Source organism: Corvus moneduloides, chromosome 9 (assembly GCF_009650955.1).
Source record: "Corvus moneduloides isolate bCorMon1 chromosome 9, bCorMon1.pri, whole genome shotgun sequence".
Taxonomy (NCBI): Eukaryota; Metazoa; Chordata; class Aves; order Passeriformes; family Corvidae; genus Corvus; species Corvus moneduloides.
Genome location: NC_045484.1, coordinates 12,271,293 through 12,291,573, shown reverse-complemented (window position 1 = coordinate 12,291,573; position 20,281 = coordinate 12,271,293). Strand labels below are relative to the sequence as shown.

The 20,281-nt window shown below is 36.8% G+C and overlaps 1 long non-coding RNA gene across 1 annotated transcript; it reads right to left on the bottom strand.

Moving 5' to 3' along the window:
* Positions 1 to 10,951: 10,951 nt before the first annotated feature.
* LOC116447832 lies at positions 10,952 to 19,336 on the bottom strand. Its single transcript, XR_004241707.1, has 3 exons — positions 19,166 to 19,336; positions 17,890 to 17,996; positions 10,952 to 11,071 (listed from the first exon to the last, which is right to left on the bottom strand). It is a non-coding gene; the product is annotated as an uncharacterized LOC116447832 (long non-coding RNA).
* Between the last annotated feature and the right edge of the window lie 945 nt (positions 19,337 to 20,281).

Genomic DNA, 20,281 nt, shown 5'->3' with positions numbered 1-20,281 from the left:
TTTTATTGACCTATGATAAAACTATAATGTTTGCCTCAATAAGGTTAAGCATTTTAATTCAAAATCCATAAAGGTGAACCTCAACTAGAAACAATGGAAAGCTAGTCAACATTCTATAATGCTCACTCAAAACACTGTAGTCTTTTCACATAACTCTAACAGAATAAATGCTGCAATTCATCTTAAATATCAAAAATAAGCACTGAATTTCATGTGACTAATGTTCAAGCAAAAATGTCATATTTCATTTGTAACAAGGTAACCTTTAATCTCAGTGTTGCTAGTTTAGATCAGCTAAAAAAACCTTAAAAGTAAATTAAGGATGGGTCCTGAAAAAAGTGACTAGACAATATTGATATATAATAAAATCCCAAACAAAATCATCCCTTAACACATAATGCACCTCGGGATTAGTACATTTTTTAAAATTTTAAAATACCCTTTCTAAGCATTAAAGCTCAGTAAGGAATGTCTTTGAAAGTTACCAATTTAAATTGTAAGCATAAAGACGTAACATACGTCATCTTGTGATGGGGTGATAAGAGAAAACAGTCCAAGCTGTAACTAAGATAACAGCACTAGTCATCCCAGAAACTGGTTAAAGGGAAAAAGTAAATGACAAACACTAAAGTGCTTTTGGGATGTACTCTATTTGCAAAATAAGGCATTTCTAAACATGTCACGCATATATAAAAGAATAAGAGGAGAAAAGCAGTGCAGGCTTTGTTAGCTTTGATAATTTTGCATTTCAGACTCTCCAGGATGAGGACTGCTTCTCACCATGTATGCACAGCAGTCCTGGCTTTTTCTTGAAAGAAGAGACAGGCTGACCATTTGTAAGTTATGACCTGTCCACTGTAAACAAATTGCTTTTTCTTTGCTTGCATCTTCATTGCTTAGTTAAGCAAATAAGACAAAAGGATAGTGCCAGAAGACATCCTTCTGTGAATTTCTATAGGTTACAAAATAAGATATTTAGACAGACTCCTCTTCCTGCAAGAAAATAAAAAGCTACTTAGACACCCAGAAATAGTAAGCACATCAGCTACAGAAAGGAGCCATTTTACTGTCCTGGTAAATGTGGAGTCCTTTTGTTCAGTGCTGATAAAGGCATCAAAATTCCTCTCACTCGTTGGACATCTCATGAGATTTCTCCAGCCTCAGGGCTGCAGAAACTAACTCTGTGCTTGAAGGTGGAGGTGCACATTAAAAACATAAGATGAACAATGAGAGACCTGGAAATCTCACCTAAGCTGCTCTTAAAACTGTTCTGTAACTCCCACTTCTCTATTCATGGTTTATTTATGGGAGCTGACCCGATTGGTTACAGCAAGTAAAATGTCCTCTGGACATTCATCAAATACCCAAGCTGAACTATTAACCTGAGCTATCTTGACAAACCAAACTCTTAAAGTCTAATTCAATACACAGAGTTTTAGTAATAATAGAGCCACAAATTTCACTAAGACTTCCCTCAGTATCAACCTATGTTATAGGTTACATAAATCATATAACTATACCTCGCAATGATTTAACATTCAAGTGTAATATATTTTGGCATTAAAATAAAAATATGTTTAGTTATGATATTTGCATTGTGCTTATTTCACCTTGGATAACTACAAATGCTGAGCTCTTAATTTAATTTTACATGTTAGTCCTTTAGATCTCACAAATATTTATATTATTTGTATTTTTATACTCTATTTATCTTTTCCCTGTGCTATGTTTAATCTCTGTTTCACATTTTTCTTCTAAATTTCCTTTAAAACACAGCAGCATTTGATAGCTTTGTGTCCTGGAGGGGGAAAAAAAAGTGTATACAAAGGAATATTTTTATCTAACCATAAAATGATGCCAGAAACCCAACAGGGACCAAACACCATGTTGGAACAAAAATAGTCCAGAGATACACTTTCAAAGTTGAGCACCTGCTGTAAAATAACCATCTGTGTTTAACTGTAATTTAATTATAGGTTCATTCCTTTTGTGTACACTGGAAGGATCTCATAGGTCTTCCCCAGTTGGTCTGCAATCAACTTCTGGCATTTTGCAAAAGCAACAGACATGTTCTCTTAATAACACCTGCTAACTTTTTTCATTCTCGTTTCAGCAAAAGTCTTCTGGGATTTTACAATGCTGTTGAGAAACAAAATAAAAATTATTACTAAATCTGAAATAAAACCCTGCATTAATTAATCACCGGCCCTAAAAAGCCAATATTATTGGCTATCAGATTACCATTTCCCTTTCCACAAAAGTAAATCAAGATTCACAGAGGTAAAAGATTTTTTATTATTATTTTTGAGGGTGAAAGAAAATCAGTATTCTCCAAAGATCTCCAAGCTACCATGGCAATCTATATTAATTGAAAACTGCAGTGTTCTGCCCAATACCTCAAAGCAAAATAAAGTTCATAGACATTAATACTTGCTGAAACTAAGCCAGTCTATTTGAGCTTTACTGGAATTAGAACAAAAAAACAACACAGCTACTTCTCACAGGTAGAAGGATACAGTCAGAGATCTCAAATTTCATCTTAGTGTGACCAATTCATTAGGCCAAATGACACAAATATTAATGACCAAAGTTAGCCATTGAATAAAAGCTTGATGTCAGAAGAATTTTTTCGATGACTATTTAATTGCAAGATAAAGGATTGAAATGTCTTATGTTTCCAGTGTACCTTTACATATATATACACAAATAAATTGTTACCTGCTGAATGTAAGTCCTCTGGATGAAACTGCAGAAAGCAGTGTTAAAGTCCTGAATCCCAAGGTGTCTCGTATTAAAAATTCTAATAACGCAAACTATCAACTTCAGAAAAAAGTGGAATTAGACCTGAATTCAGCACTAGCTCCTACTAGACGAAATAATGAAATACATATACATATATATATATATATAAAGTAGCTTCCCTGAATGTTCAACCACTAGCTGCTCCATTACCAAGCATGCATATAGATAACAATAATGGTCAGGGTTTTCCTGTCAACAGTGGCTGACAGAAATATCCACATCAGCATGATACAGAAACTTTCATATAATCTTAACTGTTAAAAACTACAACAAAATCAGCAACGAAGATGTGTACTCAGACTTACATAAAGCAGTACTATCCCCAAGATCCTAAATAATATCTCTTTACTTGCCTAGCATTATTGCTGTTTTTTAATATCTTTGCAAATCCCTGGGTAATTTAAGCTCATACATTCATTAAGCAAACACCTGCAAGGGACAATTTATACTTTTTAGGTAACCTAACAGGGCCAATTACTACTCAAAATCAGACCCAAAGTCTTTCCTGACAGGCAATCAATGCAATCTTCTAATCCTGAAGAGGATTTGAGGCAGTGGAAAACAGTGGCCAAACCCAAATTCATATGGGAAACCTAGGTGCCATTGCAAAAGTCCTGCACTTTGCTCACTGAGTAGAGGCACACTGTTGAATACTATTCGATTCTGTGTGAAACAAAAATATTTAATCAAGTGTTATTCTCTATTTTGGTGAAATACCTTCAGAGAAAACTCTTATGGAAATGACACTGAAATGAAAGTATTCAACAAGTTCTGTTCTGTCAAACTTTCTCAGTGCCACACTGATGTAAATCAAGTACAAAACACCTCTGATCTCAGGTTTCTGTTTCTACTTGTACCCCAGACTGATCCATAGCAATCTTTCAGACATTCATTAGGAAATGCCATTCCAGTGGCACTCACCTACAGGCAGAGAAGGTTTCCTGCTTGAATTGGCAGCAACAGAGGCAATTCCGTGCAATGTAAGCACAGACAGGATGTATATGAAGGAAATGGGCACCTTGACTGAGACTCTTGTGTGTGATGAACAAAGCGAGCAGGTGGATGCAACCTTGCAAATGGACAACCTCTCCTCCTTTTTTCTTTTCTTTTCTTTCAACAGCTGTACACAAACAGCTCTAGACTTGTTCAATAGCAATTCCCTACTCATAAACAGCTGTATCGATGATAGATTTAGTCCAGCTGCTAAACTACATATAAAGCAGGTGTTTTATTGCAAGTCTGACTGAATGACCAAGTAAAAAAGTCTAATTCAAGATTTAACATCTTTTCACCTTAGCATTCTTCTCTAAATAATCACCATTTTTAAAAGAAAATAAAAGAAAAATCTGAAAAAAACCCCTGCACCTTACAAGTTTATGAAAGGTGGAACTTCAGTAATACCATCAGCAAACCAGGGAAAATCATGAGCAATTCTGATGGTTTACCAAGTTCTTTGTACCAGCCTTTTACCCGCAGCTGAGCAACACAGCTCTGAGCTATGGATCCTCAGGGCTGAGACCTGCAGCTGCTCCAAGGTGGCATTGGCTGATGGAGCCCTCGGCTGACAAAATGGGGCAGAGGCTCTTCAGGAAACATCACAGCAATGGCTGCCCCTGCAGCTTCCCTCGCCTCTGATCACACAGGTTTCCCAAGACAGCCTCTAAATTACCCAATTCCATACCCTGATTTCATCAGACAGGGTGTGCATTTCACAGTGACTTGGGTCACACCTTGCAGGGGGCTAATTTCATACAGAAGATATTACAAGCTTCTCTCTATTACAGAACGTGGTGGCACATCAGTTAAAGGTCTGCTACTACAGGTTTAAGGGAGGAAGCATAAAATCAGAGTGCAAATGACTGCAGAGGAACAATAACATAAACAGCGATGGAAGGAAGGCCATGGGAGTAAGAAATTCGGAAGACATTAAAGGAGAACACAGGAGAGCATCCACTGCTCTGCAGAGGTGTCTAAAAAGCTGATTTTGACCCTAATCAATAGGTTCCTTCCCAAGGAGGCTTTTTTTCTCTGTTGAGGCTTAATAATGCTGAATAGTGTAAAGAAAAGGTGCAGGGGAAAATGCATTCACAACTTCGCAAATTACACAGTAAATGAGAAACTGAAATTACAGTCTCAGGCCTGCAGCACCTCAAGAGTACCCAAAAAATATAGTTACAGAATTTTACAAAGCAGAGAAGACACTTATACTATTTTTCCTCTCCTCGTTACTAATTACAGTCTCTTCATATTCTGGATGCCCAGCAAACACCACCTGGGCTACATGGAAAGTCATTCTAGATGGAGTGCTTAGATTAAAAATGTAATTTTTAATTTTTCTATTCAATAGAAGGGCTGGAGGTCTTTTTGTCTGTAAAAAATATTGCCTATAAATCAATTCTTCCTCTGTCCCTCTCAACTCCTGAAAAATAACTTTCTTTAAACCTTGTAAAAGCTCAGTTATTTGTAAATCTCTCTTTTTGCCTTTAAGAAAGAGCTGTGTTTTCTTCTGTTTACACTATTCCCTTAATTTGCTTACAGCTAGGATTGATTAAACACATAATAACTAAACCTTCTCTTGAAAGGCAATTTGCAATGGCCATGCTGCCATGCATTTTAGATTGTATTTTTAAAATAACTGTTCCCTCAAGGGTATTACTTAACCTCTAAGACCACTAAACATTTAAAGGTTTGCATTTAAGAAACCAATTTCATACGCAAAAATAACTCTGTTTACTACAAACCCAGTCCTCCCATCTCAGTCAAAACTGCTCAAACTCTGCCTCTAACATATATTCCTCACTCTCGGGTCCTGAAGTTGTTTTTAACATCAGTGACTTTGATGAAACGTCAGATTGAATAAGACCTCCCAAAGTCTTCCAAGACCATTTGTAAACCATTTATCAGAACTTTTCAATGCTGTTCATTGAACACAGGTGGAATTCTCATTACCAATAACTAATCACACTGCTTCCATAGATATCATCTGTCATTTATTGCACATACTACTCTTGCTTCCAGTGACAGCCTCAGCTAAATTAGTTTTATTTACATTTTACCTGAATGTTCAAACATATAATTTCTTAATTAAAAAAAGGGTAAAAAGCTGATAGAGTAAAATGAAAATAAATCAATCCCTGTAACAACACAGATGACTAAGTAGCTTAATTAAATATTTAAAAAAATACAGATATTTTATTAAATGCAATATATACATTAGGAATGTGTTATTTAAGTGTTTGGCATTTTCACAGTTTCTGGTGAATATTAATTACTAGAGAATTAACAGCATAGAGAATACTTATAATGAGTAGAAGTCATATGCTTTACTGTCACCCTGGAGTTTTAAAGCACCTGCCATATGTTCTCCTAATAATTGCTACTTTTGCTTTCTGAATACAGTAAGGGAATTTATTAATTTGCGAGGCTTCTGAGATATATGTGCTTGTGACTGGAAATGGAGAAAGAATGCCAAGATGTTAGTTCAGTCTTAGGAAGTCTGATTTAATATGAGGTGAGACCTAAGGACAAAGGCTAAATTGATATACTTCCATGGAAAAGCAAACACCCAATGAAAAATTATCCTTTTAAAAAAGTATATGAAAAATTAGGGAAACTCGTCTGAGTGTAGCAGTCACAGGGATTTTCAGATCCATTCTGTTTGATTGGGTTGCATTCCACCCATAAAGCATTTCTCAGCTGTGTTTTGTTTATCACTATTTTATTTATATCCATTTTCATTATTAACATGCTGTGCATTGAGTCCCATAGTATTCACTCATTACACAATAAAGTGTTAGCAATGCTTGACATTTGCTTGTTGCAACGAGCTGTACACAAATCCATGGAATTGGATACTATTTGTGAGCAGAATTCCTATCAATTTTATAGCCGATGTTTAAAACATCTCAAACTCTAACCAACAAACGTAAAAATTAATATAGCTTACAAAGCAGACCTTTACAAAAAGATCCCTACATTTTATATATGCTAAAATTCTTTTGTTTAAAAAAAAAAAAAAAAAGGAAGAAAAGGAGTCATACTGCAAATAAAGGAACTCTATCACCCTTATGAAGGAAGAAGCTGATTACTTAAAACTATCCTATGCAACTCCCATTCACCACATGAAAGAGCTTTATTGTTTTGTATAATTAAATATGTAATTTACTGCAAGTCCTGTCAACCAAAACTAAAACCTTAGAGAGACTGGTCCTAAATTAATTGCTAATATAGCAATTTCCTTTTACTTCATTGCCAATAAATGTAGCAAACAAAGTTTTTAATTCATCACCTCTTGATATTTTGGAGTTGAAAATAGCATTAGCTATTCATTTTAAAGCCATGATAATTTATTTCAGCAAAACTACATGCTTTTTCTTGTGCTGAAATCTGGGTTGTATTGAAGTAAATGAAGGATTCACTATTTACCTCAATGGAGCTGAAATCTCACACTAACATTTAAAGAAAATAAACCATCAGTCATAAAAAGACATATTAAAAGAGAAGTCAAATTTTTTATTACTTTTCTCGTCAGAGGCTTCATACCAGAGTTGGTTGAGGAAAGCAGCTTTAAATGGTTTTGAATCCTGCTCTTCCTCAGGAGTTTCCCTGACTAAAATCCTTCAGAATATCTTAGTATTACTGGAAAAACACCAGGCACAGTCGCCCTTGTTAAATACAAAACCGGGGTTAACAACAGATCACCCATGGATCTATATATCTAATCTGCATTTTTATGTGCACCTATTTATCTTTGTGTCTCTTTATGCAGAAATATGTGAGGCCAACAACAGAAGAGTATGTATTTGTAGAAAGTTTAAAGTTTTCTTCAGTGAAAATTGTTAGAGCCCATTCCTTCTGAAAATACCCGAATATTAAACAGGACATTTCCTTCAGCAAAGCACAAGTGTCTCTATCCCACCCACGCCAAAACTTCACAGAAGCAGCATATCTGGCATCTTCATACTGCTATGTGTTTAAAATATTCTTTTACCTTGATGTTATAATAGACAGTCCAATTCCCAGGGCTTTGATACCTGCACTCTTAGCAAACCTTTGCCCAATGTTTTTATTAACTCAATTTAACGGAACCTTTTTTATAGTGACCTTAAGAATTTAATAACTCCGCAATGCAAGGACAATACCACCTGCAGGCTCTTCTGGGATTAAACTGTGGTAGTTCAATATGTCTGCAGGAGCACATAAAAGAAAAGCAGAAAAAAAAGTCAGGAACTTCACAAATCAGTAACTCATTGCTGAATTTGGGAATTATGCCTGGTTATGGCGTCCTGCTCTGAGACATGTGACATAAAACTCTGCATCTGATACATGCTGCAGCCTACTTAATGCTGCTTAATGGTATTAATCTAGCTTTGATCATGTCAGTTATGCTGGCAATTTTCAATTCCAGAGTGCCTTCCTTTCTGACAGACACTCTGCATATCTTACAGATACAATCAATACGTTATTAGTCAACAACCTGAGAAGAGGCACATAAATTAATCCTTTTCTGTCAACCCAGCAGTCTGTACTCCAGTGAAACCTCACCCCTGCAGTATGTGTCAGCCTGATCCTAATCCAATTAGGGTAAAATGAACTTTTTTTCTATGGCACTCTCCATCTATGTTAATTCAACCCCCTGAAGACAGCTGCTCTTAGGAAATAATTTTATGCTTGACCTTTTATAGGCAAGGTTAAAATCAGTATAGATACACATATATGCAAGGAAAGTCAATAAGTTTGCTCTCTCTCACTTCCTCCTTTAACCTCCACTAGCACCTGCAAAATAATGCCAGAGAACACTGCTGATTTCAAAGTGACAGGAATGTATTTATTTTAGTTGCATAAAGGACTCTGTCACTTCAGCTTTACACTGAGTACATCCTGTACCCTTGTTTTGCTGAGGGGCAAATTAATATGGAGTGACAGCCCTGTCTGTAGTATTGTAGGATTTGACAAGTAGAGGATGTTAACAGTATACATTATGCAAAACAAATCATTTCTTCTCTTTGTGATAGTTATCAGATATAATGACAACAACCATTAAGGAAACAACACTTGCTTGGTGCTATTATTTCTCCAGTAGGAAATACAGGAGAGAGAAAAGAGCATTTGAACCCATTTTAATGACAATAGAACAGGGTGCAGTTCTGTACTAATGATGCAGTGCATGCTGGAGGGGGTCTTAGTAAGGTAGCGCTTAACTGATTCCTTTTCTCACTTTTTCTCACAACAGTATGGAATATCATGGCTACGGTCCATGATTACTCTTCGTTCACCTAAACTTCCTCTGAAGATCTCTCCTGACCAAACCTAATTTCCCTGTGTTAAAATTAAATGACTAAACCCCACCCCGTCCTGTTAAGTAGGCAGGGCAAAGAGGCTACCTGGAAGCAGGTTGCAACTACAGTGTTGCAGCCCTATGGCAGGAGGACTCCTGTGCTGCTCCCTCAGATTGAGCTCTTGATTGCAGTCAGGAACAGAAGATAACACATAAAAAAAGGCTGTTGCAAACTGCAGGAACAGCCTTCTCCTGGGAGCTCCTGGGGATCCTACGTGTGCCCCTTTCCCTCGCTGTCCGGTCCCAGAGCTGTCCATGTACATATTGTGACAGGGAGCAGGTGTGTAACACACTGCCTCTGTCTCTTGGCTCTGCCTAGATCAGGTGGGGTATTCACAGGAAATGTTACATGTCATAAAATGACCTGACAGCTAAAGAAAGAAGAATCAAAACCTTTACTTTGTGAAGTGCAATGGGCACCAGTCTCTTTTCCAGTCTGGATTGCTTACATAAAACATTATCCCTCTAACGGACAGAAAAACACACAAAAAACTTGGTCTCTGAAAACTTCCCAAGGCAAAGAAGATGAAGCAAAGACTGTTATTTCTCTATCTAGAAACATGTCATTTTTAATGTCATTTATTGGACACTGCAGTAGAGACTGTAATCATCCTAAAATCAGCCCAATGTGTTTCTGAACTGCTGCTCTTAGCCTCTGCTTAGTCATACATAATTTTAAGAATCATGCCTTACTTAAAACTTCAGCATTTTTATTCTAAGACTTTAGCCCTGAGGTTTGTTCTACTTGATTTGTTTGTTTCCTTTGCCATCTAAAACAAGTAGCTTCATTAAATCAGGAAAGCCTTATTTTCCAGTATAATTAAAAAGGATAAAAGAATTTTATCAAACTCTCAAAAGTAAAAATAGCTCTGAATGAGACTAAGCAAAGAAATCTGTAGGTCCAAAGTCTTGAGGAGTTATGGATGAATAACACATACATAACAGTGTAAACTTACACCCCATCACAGCATCTGGATTACCAGTTCCTAACCTTTAAAACATCATAGCATGCCTGTACTGTGAAAGGATAACAACAGGCATTCCAGGTTTGAGTACACTATTTCTCCAGCTAATAACTATTTACATTTCCTCATTAACAGTATACCAACATGAATAACTATGTCAAATGCTGTCTGCACAGCCCCTTCTCTAAACAAAACTATGTTGTCAAATTCAGTTCTCAAAAATACCTACCTGAAAAAGACTCTCATCCCCCTGGCACTAAGTGTCACTCCATGAAGGGTGGGAAAAACACAGAGATGAGATGAAAGGAAGTGTCTTTGAAGAAATATTTCCTCAAGGTAAAATTGCATTTCTCTCTTTTTCATGAACTTCCTAATCCCAACAAACCTCTTGGCAAGTTGCTCTGTAGATGGTCTCAGGCAAGAAGGAGCAAGTTCACCATCAAAGCAAAATTCTAGTTATCCTCAATGTCAAAAGGTTTCCCATACCCAAAAAATATAACTTCAAGGAAGAAATTATTGTTTGGCAATGTTCTAGGCAGCTTAAAAGGAGATAGGAGCTGCATAACTAAAAGCTTTGTGTATAACAAACTGTCAGAAGTGCTGCTGAATATCTGCTCTAATCAATGGTGGCAGACAGTGATCCCTGTCTGACTTGACTCAGTGGATTTTTCAGTTCCCAACATATTCGATCATATTTCTGACTATGTCCTGCAGCCAGGGAACTAAACTAGTTTCCAAGAGTCTTCCATGGGACAAATTACTGTCTGCATATAGACTTTCACATACAGATTGATATTAATGGGACTAACATTTGAATTTAGGTATAAACACACCTACATACCTTAATTTATCAGGCCACCCTTCCAGCTACCAAACAGCAGTGGTCAGCAGTTCACAAGGAGACTGTAAACCCAGTTAGGAATACTCACACATAAAGGCAGATGTTTCTTCATAACACCTTTTCTTGCTAATGGGATGCCAAGGAAATATATAATAAATATAGTGTTTATATTTTAAGATGACATGCAAATAAGCACATTAAAATTAAGAAATCAAACCAAGCCTAATTGCAATAAGGCCAAATCAAACTATTAATTCTCTAACCTGGAACACAGGCCCTTTCAGGTAAGGATCATGCTGCAAGGTGTGAAGTTTGGTTGCAAGATCATATCTTTTTTATTGCAATAAAATCTCCTGCTTGTTGTTTGAAGAAAGACTTTGACCTTAGTATTTTCATACAACAGAGGTACTCAAACTCCCATCACTAAAATTCTGTGCTGCTTGTCACAGCAGGAAACTCACTGAAATATTTGTTCTGTATCAAAAAGTTGGTTTGTTTTTTTTCTACAGAAGATACTTTCCTCCTTTTATCTTTTAGTGCTCCTCAGACTGTAATTGAGAGTGTTTTGTAATTGGAACAAAGACTCTGAGAAGTAGTCATGCACTGAAGACAACCAAAAATCTGAAATAGTTTAAAGTCAAAAGCAAGTTTTAATAACATATGAATTAAAATACCCTACAAGCAATAACAGGGAATGAAAAGATGGGGGACAAATAGCAGTCATGAAATGAAATTCAGATACTGCTTATTTCTGACCTAATAAATGGAATGGCAAGTAGCACAGCATGAAATGTATTGTAACAAACAGTTTCATAGTTGTATTTTTAAAAAGCACTATTCACAATGGCAGAATCGTTGCAATTCTTAAAAGATTTCAGCAACCCTGGGTTTCTCACTAGATACTATTTCTGTCTTATAGCTGAAAAAGTTAAGTATTGCAGATCTTAGAAAAGGCCATTTTTACCCATTTACACTTGAGAATGATTAAATACAACACCTTATAGAGGAAAAAGAAGACACACAGAACCATGTCTACATCTCCTTGGAGATAACCAAGGCACAATAGATCAGGTCTCAGAAAGGGCAACTATCACATTATTGTAAGCTTCAAAACTCAACAATAACTATTTTATTAATAATTTCAAACCTTATTTTTTTCATCAAGAATGAAGAACAATTAAACTCTTCCTATCTTTTCCCTAGTGGCATTTGTAACTTTTACTGAAAAATTCTGATTTTGCTGTGTGCCCAGTGGAAAAAAAATACAAAGAAATATGTTTAACCTTTTCTTTCATTTCAGTTCACAGCTTCTATAACAAGGTTACTGGAAGCATTCTAATATCTGTGCCTATGCCTCTGACATGCAATAATGAAGTATTTTGTTTGTATGCTACTTGAACCCAGGTAGCTGCATAGAAGAAATCACGGTTCAGCTAGCACATCTCTCTTTTCTTATTTTTAGCTTAGTTTGATTAAATGCTCATGAAACTTCTGATTCCTCCAATGGGGCAGCATTAGGTAGATGTAATCTGAAGAATACCACACTGACTTTTACAGGGACTGATAAACACAGCTGGGAGGAATGACCTGGTCTCAATTAGGGTTTTTTTACTTCACTGCAAAAAAAATCACTATTTGAACTGTGCTTATTTTTCCCACTTCCTCTTTTTTCTCTTTCATTTAAAAGAGACTGATAGAAAATATAATGTAATGTTGACAAGAAAGTAAAACAAAAAAAGTAGAAGGGTGGGGGGTGGAAGGAAAGCACACTGGGCTCAAGAAAAGCAAATTATTTAACATGGGAAAACTTACTTATGTTTGCTTTGCTTGTGTGCATAGCTTTTGCTTTCCCTATTAAACCATCTTTATTGCAACCCATGGGTTTTCTTGCTTTTCCCCTTCTGATTCTCTTCCCCATCCTGCTGGCAGTGGGGTGAGTGAGCAGCTGTGGGGTGTTTAGCTGCCAGCTGGGCTTAAGCCATGAGACCTACCCAGGATCTAACCAAACCATGCTTGTTACAAAGCCACTGCTCACCCTGAAACAAAGCCCAGCTACCAACAGATATAATGTGCTCCCTCACAGCATACAAAGCAAAAAGCCCCAAATCTGGATATTGACACGTATCTCTCTCCCAGTCAGTCCTGATTAAACATAGTCTTAATAAAGACAATTTTTTTGAATCACAGAATATAGCATTTCAGAAAACAATATTATTGTTTGATTTAAAATGCAGTGACATGGCCTCAAGCAAAAGTAAAATCTATTTCCAACCACAAGTTTAAAGGAAAAGATGATCACTTTATGTCAGCAATACTCAATTAATTTCTCCTCAATAGCAGCACTCCAAGAAGTTTAAGTAAACTATTTGCTAAAGAATAGCAAACTGGTACATAGTATGTTCCTCATGGGTTGTGCTAACTACATTAAAAAGAAATAAATAAACCCTGGAAAGCTTGAAGAATGAAACCAAACCACGTCAAGTAATTTAGTAACCAGTAATTAAACCAGTTTTCAATCTTGTTGAAAACTTTGATGTTTTTCCATAGTGTGTTCTGAAATTGTATTACTTTATTGTTGGTAATAAAAATTCTTTAAAAAAATCCTCAGAACCAACAAATACCTCATGGAGAACTTTCACGTATCGTATCTCATGTATCCTTTCTCATGTAGGACTTACAAGAGAGAGTATATTCTGTACACTTTATAACTCATCTGCCAGAGCCCTGCCAAGGTGCTGAGGTCCTGCCTTCCTCAGCAGTCAAGTGTTTCTCTAGCAAGTTTCAACAAAGGCTCTGGATGCAGCCTTCCCACGACACAGCTCTCTGAAAGAGCTCTTCATCTTTCATTCTGCTTTCAGAAGTTATTTTCCCTTTATAAAGACAACCTGAAATACTATCAGTCCCTTAGAAATTGCTAGGCTTAATGCTAGAACATTCTGTAATGAAAAACCAGTTTGGTGTCTGGGACACTAAAGCAGAGTTTGTGTCACAGCACTGTTCAAATAAGACAGACAGAAACAGTGACCTACATAGGTTCAGGGCTCCAAAACAGAGTCTGAGCATGTGAAACAATTTGTTGTGTCTTGGGATCCTGTTTTGACCGCAAGTCAATATTCAAAAAACATTTTAGCTTAATTTAGGGTTAAGTTTCTGCTTATCCAGATGAGTTCTTTGTATGAGCATTCTTTTAGTTCCCTATCTCTAAAGGGCAGGAGAAGGATCTACCTCACCTGACTTCTGAGTGCTGCCACCTGTGCTCATCATTCCCTAGCAGCTCATGGAGAGACACTATGCAGCTGATCTGTGTTAGACTTTAATGTTGAATAAAATGGTTAATCTCAATGGGAGACTAAAACCCAAACTTGTTGTTATGGACATGTCTTTGCTTAGACTGATGAATCCTACCTTGCTCACCTAAATAAACCTGAGATTTTGGGAATGCAGCACTAAGGTACAGAAGGTCACCTAAGATACAGTTTGAATAAAGAAGTTTTAGGTTGTTTTTCTGTACCTCTGTAACTCTCATTATGATTATTGGGATTATTAAAATCAGAAATCAAGTGACAAACTAACAGCAGATATCCTAAGTTAAACCATAATGAAATACTTTCTATAGAAACTGAAGTGCAAGAAGATTCAGATTGATCCAAAAGGGATGACAGAAGGAAAGAAAGAAGGCTCACTGCTCTTCTCCATCCATATTGGCAGCATAGGTCAACAAGGCCAGAAAACAGGCGAGAACAAACCATTTTTCTCTTTCTCTTCCACTCATCTCTTTCCCCTCTACTACACAGGTTTATACTTCTACTTCTTCTGAGGCTTACAAAATTTCAATTTAACATGACATCATCACACCAGAACTCCAACATTTTCTGCTGTAGTGTGCACTTTTCCCAGGAGTGATTCTCAAGGATAGGTCAAACCCAAAAGATTTCATCAAGTTCTCTCAGCAGAAATGTCAGCATATTATTACTGACCAGGAAAATTTATAGCAAAATAAATATCTCAAGGGTAATTTCTTGTTCTATTAAGCAAGAGAATATTATTTCCAACAAGAAGGCTGATGTGACAAAATACAGTTACAGAATTACAAAATGAATGATATGAAGTCTCCAGAAAGATGTTTAAAAAGTGACCCAGCTATCAGTTCTTGACATGCCAGAGAAAATTCCAGATCAAGCATTTGATATGCCAACATGTTTAAAATGAATTTTTCTGTATGGTTTATGTTATTATTGACAATTTGAAGCCAATTAGCATTAAATAAAATGAGAAACAAAATTCCATCTTCCTGGTAAAAGAGACTTATTATTTGTGTATATTCCTTTCTAGGAAGGGTCATGCTTTTTGAGTTAAAAAGTGCAGCTCAAAGCATTCTGCAGCAAACTGTGGACTACGAGATGTCTCCTAAAAAAAAATATTTTATCATAGGAATAAAAATAAAAGGTAAGTTTATATTCTTTGTAAATGTAAATCATGCTAATATATGCCTGGCAGGGAAAAAAAAAAGAAGAAAAGAAAGTATTACTATACATGTAATACAGGCTTATCATAAAGATTTTCCACACTTCTTTTACAGATCCCTATCAATACAGACAGAAGGAAGCATCCCTTTGATCACGTTACTTGTCAGCCATCTCTGACACCTGTGCAACAACAGCTGAAACACCACAACCCCATTTCTCAGAGGCTTCTACAAAGACCTCAGCAAATGACAAACTCAGAAAGGAAGCCTTGCTCAAAATATTTAAGCCAGATTAGATGCTTCAAATGAATGGAAAAGTTTGAGTTGGAAGGCACATCTGAAGGCCTGCAAAGACCAGCTTTAAAGTGTTATCAGGTTGCTCAAGGCCTTATTCAGGCAAGAGTTTTAAATCTGCAGGGTTGGAGTTCCCTCATTCTCTCTGGGCAACCTACTCCAGAGCATGAGCTAATTGGCATCTTACCTCATAGTTTAAAGAATTCTAATTTCCAATTATACTGCTTTATTTCTACCTATGCATTTTACAATTTTCTGGCACTACTGGAAAAGAGAATGAAAAAGGTGCTGATAAAAGCTATCATGACACCATAGATAAGTGTGAAAAGCTTAAGGATGAAATAAATATCAGAAAATCCGTGTTTATTAATTTCATTTCAACATGGTATTATGTCTGTGCCCTACACTGATCTTTACCACTCCTTTCACTTGCTTCAAATGTCAGATATTACACTTCAAGGAATTTGGTTCATTTGGTTTGACAGACTCTAGAAAAAAAACTCAGCAAAGGGACAGCTGACTGTTTGCAAAGACTAAAAAGCCCCCCATCTTTATCTGATTGAAAGTTCCTCTGATAACCAAAGTTTAGGAGGGTAATACAAACCCTCTGATGGTGATCTAGTAACACACACAAATCTGCCATGAGATATTGCTCCCAATAATGTGGTCAGCACACAACTTGAAATGTTCTTTCAGTAACCACATGCCCAGATGCCAAACCAGTTTTTATACTCTGGGTTCTCTTAGAACTCTCTCTCAGTGAATTATCCTGCTCAATTCAAAAAATGTAAGGGCACTGAAGAGGTGGGAATGCATTATAAGTGCCTAAAAATGGGCAGTGCAAAAAGCTGGAAGCTGACAATGACACAAACCAACTTGGGCAGAACAGTGGATGTCTCATCCCCTGCAGATTAGAGCATCTTGAAGCAGATGTATGTTTTTCCTGGTTGCTACAGAGAAGGGTAGGAAAATGGCCTCATCTCCTGCCCTTAGGAGACTCTGGCATAAAGAGATTAGTAGCCCTTAAAATTAAAGGATGGCATTTGATGTATGGTCATTCATTTTCTGAGAGTGAGAAAATATCTAAAATTATTATTTCTTTTGAATTGCACAAAACTAATCACTGCTTTCTAAATTTTGTTTAGAATTTGCTCCATTTGCCTTTTAGTTTCATTTTATTTTTGAAATGGTAGGTTCTTTGGTGGACTATAATGTGTACAAGGTAAAGAAATGCCAATCTTGATCAGAATGGCAAAATATTCATATTACTAGCTAGCACAAATACTTCTGATTAAGTCATAACAAATGCTGAAATTTCCCAGAGAGAGCATATACTCCTGTCTCCTATTTTTTTAATCAATTCCAGATGATAATTCTTAAAACCATCTAATGTTGATCTATACAATCTTTAAGGTCCCTTCCAACCCTCTCCAGTCCTAACCATTATATGAGTCTATGAATTATTACAAGGCATGAGCCTCCCCAGATAAGAAATATCCTTTACAGTGTACATATTTGTACTATTAATCTGGGTTTTTTGGGTTTTTTAAATTTCCCAGCACTGGCAAATCCCTGTTTGGTGGTGCCAGCCATGGCATCCCTGTACACACAGAACTGTTTGCTGTGGGGTCAGAATGAGACAACATGACAGTTTAAACCTGAAGGGATGCTCAGGTCATGAGTCTTCTGATATGGCATCATGACCAATGAAACTCAGTAATGTGCCTGATTTTAACAAATCCCAAAGCCACAATAACTCTGGAAACCTGGTTCTGCACTTTTATGGCTCCTATTTCTCCTTTTAATTGAAACGAAATTAGTGATTGATTTGTGACTCAGGAAATCACCTGATCTCAAAAGTCTTTGCTATTTCAGAGCCATCTCTCCCACAGCCTTCTGACTCTCTCACCTTCATGTCGTACCATATGCTTTTTACATGCTCACCTTCCTTTACTTATCTTCTAACTGCTTCTGTGCTATTGGTAATCCAAACTGGCTGCTAAAGCCTGCATGAACATTCTCACTCTTTCCCCATCTCTTCTTTAACAGTTAAATATTCTTTTTACCTTGCTTTACACTGAGTTTTCAAGAGCCTTTAGCTCATTGCCTTGGCAATAATGTTCATGTCTGGACAACAGTCAACAAACATTGACACAGAACTGCTTTCAAACCAGAAAGGGCTTACCAGGCTGAAGGAACGACTATGTGGTTGGATTTCCTGGCTTCCAGTCAATTGCCATGCTAGAGTATTGCAAACTGGTTGCTTCTCCTCCTGCTTACCCTCCTCCACATCTAAGATGAAAGAAGAGCACACATCATTTTCTCCTGATTATAGCAGGACTGTTGTTCCTCTGGGGGTTAAATACTTGGGTGCTTTGGATTTCTTCAGTCAGAAAATGAAAATTTCATTCCTTTAAAGCTCAAGGATATGTAAGATTTTCTGACTATAAACCTGTCAGGTGCAGACTTAGCCAGACAGGAGTCACTAAGAAGCTGTTCTTTATTCTCTTCTACCTGCTGTATTACTTAGCACAAATAAAAAGACAAGTGACCACACTGTAGTCTGGAAGCTGAACTAATGTGCTTCACTGCCTCTAATCTCCCCAATTACTGCTGAGTTTTCAGTCAAGAACCATGCCTGATTTTATAACTCAAATACCATTTTATTTTCTTTAGTTCTTATATAACTGTGGTTATTTATTCTTTGGTACTTGAGAGTTATTTTTCAGTAAAATCAAAAGAGCAAACTGAACATATTGTCAGTAATCCAGTGCAAAAAATCACAGCATTAATTTAATGAGAGCTCTGCTATTCATTTGGCAAATGAGACGGTGGAGTGGCACTGACATATGTAGAGCAGGGACCAGTCTGAGATGAAAATACATTGATTCATGAGTGGCAAAGAGCAGCTTAATGTAACTCACTGATAAAACTGTCACTGAACTTGCTCTCTATCTGGGGATTCCAAGAGAAAATGATAGGAAAGACATTCTGTGCCATTAGTGACAACTGAGTAAAACGTGCCAATGAGAGATAATAATACACCTACATGACACAGACCATTAAACAGCCAGTTACAACAGTCTCAAATAACACAAACAAATGAAAATAACATTTATGGTCAAACCCTTGTCTTATTAAGCTGTTGAATGCTTTTCAGAATAATTAATATGACCTGGAGCTTATAATTCAAAAATTTAAACTACTGCCCTGTCTGCTTTCTCCTAGTTAATAATTATTTAAGCCAGCATTGTCAAGATCTGCAACAGTAATAAGCAGAACTGTGCTGAAGGAAATGCTCTTGGCTGCAATTCCATCTGCAGAAATAAACAGAAAGGACTTCTACCACCATGAAGAGCCACTGCCACTGTGCTCTCCCACGTATGTAAATAAAATTTCCTTTGAGGTTAAAAGCAAAGATGAATAAAATTGAAAAGCATAAGAATGAGAATGAGAAATACCTGCAGCATCCTGTTTATCCTGCACTGGAGAGGTGCATGAATATTTTTTGATCCATTTTTGGATTTCTTCTCAAAATAACAAGAACACCACACTTGTCCTCTCTGCACACATGGAGCTGATGCTGAAAGAATTTAGAGATACCACTCCCATGGCACTGGTCACCTTTCTTATGTCCTTATGGGAACTTCGGGTTATGAGAAGGAAAAAGAAAAAGGGTTCTTGAAAATCTCTTTGAAGGCATGTGATGGCCACTTACATTTGCAAACCCAAACGAGAGCTGTGTGCACTGAAAGTATTGCACCCTCACATATTCTATCTTTTACAAACTCTCAGATGAGAATGTTGACAGGACCAAAACAGAGAGCAGCCCCTGTGAGGATACAGTCGTCCATCTCCTCTAGATCCCTCCACTGCCTTGGCCCACGCAGAGGAGGACACTCAGCTTCTCCCTTACCGAGTGAAACATTATCAGCTCCTGCTGGTCTCATTCCAGGGCTGGGAAGATCAGGTCAGTTAACCTGGATCAGTTTCAGCATCCAGAAAAATGAAGGCAATACACAGCTGACACCACCAAAACTATATGGATTTAAAAACACTCGAATGCTGGGGACTGAGAGGAGCTGGGTCACAAATGTTTCTTAATAAAGTGACACCTAAGGTAATACTGTAACAAAACAAGGGCAACCCCTAATTAAGTGAAATTATATTCTTTCAAGGATTTTAAACATCATTGCAAATATGTTTAATCTTGCCCATAATATTTTTAGATTTCTTTTTGCATAACTCTGCTCATACTGATTGATATCCAAAATCTTCTTGCAGCAGACACTTTTAACTAAATGTATGGATAACTAAATGCCCAATTTAAATATGTCCTGCACTGCAATTTACTGCCACAGTTTGCAAACATTTTTAAACCCAACACTTCTTAGTAGTTTTTATTGTGAGTAATGATAAAATGGTTTTATTAGGAAAGCCTAGATCTTATTTCATGCCAAATCAGATCAGACACTGTAATGTGATATTGTTTCTTTAAGCAAAGTGAAAAATTCATAAGCCTTTAAAAAAGCACTTTACAGGTTATCTTTTAATTAGGAAAAAGAAATGCTTGTATC